The sequence below is a fragment of the Nannospalax galili genome, unplaced genomic scaffold, assembly GCF_000622305.1.
Source record: "Nannospalax galili isolate Female #2095 unplaced genomic scaffold, S.galili_v1.0 scaffold3409, whole genome shotgun sequence".
NCBI classification, from domain to species: domain Eukaryota; kingdom Metazoa; phylum Chordata; class Mammalia; order Rodentia; family Spalacidae; genus Nannospalax; species Nannospalax galili.
Genome location: NW_008359538.1, coordinates 76,392 through 78,159, shown reverse-complemented (window position 1 = coordinate 78,159; position 1,768 = coordinate 76,392). Strand labels below are relative to the sequence as shown.

Genomic DNA, 1,768 nt, shown 5'->3' with positions numbered 1-1,768 from the left:
GGCCCATGCGCAACCCACTGTCTTATACAATACAGAACAACCTGCCCGGGGTGGCACTGCCCACAGTGGGCTGGGCCTTCCCACATCACTCAAATATCAAGAAAATACCCCACAGACATGGCCACAAGTCCAGTCCAATGGAGGAGATTCCCCAGTTGTGGCTCCCTGTAGCAGGTGTGTCAAGTTGACAACTAAAGCTATCCAGCACAGCTTCCTTTCCTTTTACAGAAATTCAGATCCAGAAATCTGAACAGAATATTACATTCTTCTTTGTTTATTTATTGCGTTATAAATTAGCTTACAGAGTAAGGCACTTCAGCACGACATTTTCATACACTGCTTTTGCTGAGCCTCTGCACACTCTGGTCCCGTCTCCCTGCCGGTTACAGCTGGTCTTTTCCTCTGCCACTGGCTCCTCTTTGGGCTCTGTGTACATATATTTTATTTCCCTCCTTTTTTCCCTTCTCTCATCCCTCCTTAAGACCTTATTTTCCCCCCTCATGGCCTTCTTTCTGACGTCATGCACCCACCTCCCCATACATATGTATACATATATAAAAGTGTAAATCTAGGATTTGGATATGAGAGAAAAACGTGCTATTTATCTTTCTGAGTCTAGACTATTTCGCTTAACATTTCCAGTTTCGTCCATTTACCTATAAATATCATGATTCCATTTTTCTTTCTGGATGAATGAAATTCCATTGGGTGTATGTGCCACACTTTCCTTGCCCATTCATCTGTGGCTAACATTAAGAAAACACATGACAATGAATGCTGGCAAGGATGTGGAGAGAGAGGAGTCCTTGTTAACACCGTGGGAGTGTAAACTGATAACAGCCACTATGGAAATCAGTATGGAGAGTTCTCAAAAAACTAGAAATAGAACTACTGTATGACCCAGCTACCCCACTCCCAACATATGCTGTATGTCCTACTGCGGAGATAAGTGCTACATCTACATACTTGTGGAATGTGTGAAGCAGAAAGTAGAAGGAGGGATCAGCAGACGTTCAGCAATCCATGTGATGGACTCTGCCCCCCAAATGCTATGAAATAGGCAGTTTCTGTTGATGTCCATCTACCTATCAATGGCCTTGTCCTTCTGCTTCCTGCCTATGCCGAAGACATGACAAAGCTCCCCTGTCTTCCGGTTTGTGGATACAGGCTTTTGCCCTCAGGACTTTCCCCCTTTTTCTCTCCCTCTAACAAATGCATATTTTCATGAGTTAAATACTCAGAGCAGGCATTTACAAAACACCTACCGTGTACCAGGCCCTGTGATAATGCTCCACATATATAGTCTCATGTAGATTTTATTTAGCCTGATAGGTAGGTATCAATATGACTGTTTTATACATGTTTTATTGAGAGGTTTGGGACACTTGTCTGGAATCTCACAGGCAGCAGGCAGCAGGGTTCCAACCTGTGTGTTTGTGAATTCCATGAAACCTCAACCCAGCATTCTCCCCCACCATGCCTTATGTGTCTAAGACATAGATCTGATAAGAAACTGTCACATTACATGACAATTGTTAGTTTGCACCGTCAGGTAGACCACAGCATCCCTGTGGGCAGGGAACCTGTTAGTTGTCTCCCAGTTTCCCTGACTCAGTTTTGCTTGTGAATGGCTGAGCGAATGCAGGGCTTCTAGTGGCCATGAGCAGCCCTCAGCTAGACTAAGCACCTTCAGGTTGTTGCCTCAGCCACCTTCTGTTCTCCTGCTCTCATTTATTCATTGTAATAAAACACAGTAAACCACTGAACA

The 1,768-nt window shown here is 44.3% G+C and overlaps 1 protein-coding gene across 1 annotated transcript in view; it reads right to left on the bottom strand.

Annotated features, from left to right (window-relative positions):
• The window catches only part of LOC103725927 (transmembrane channel-like protein 1), a 116,491-nt gene that overhangs the window by 50,274 nt on the left and 64,449 nt on the right, over nucleotides 1-1,768 (bottom strand).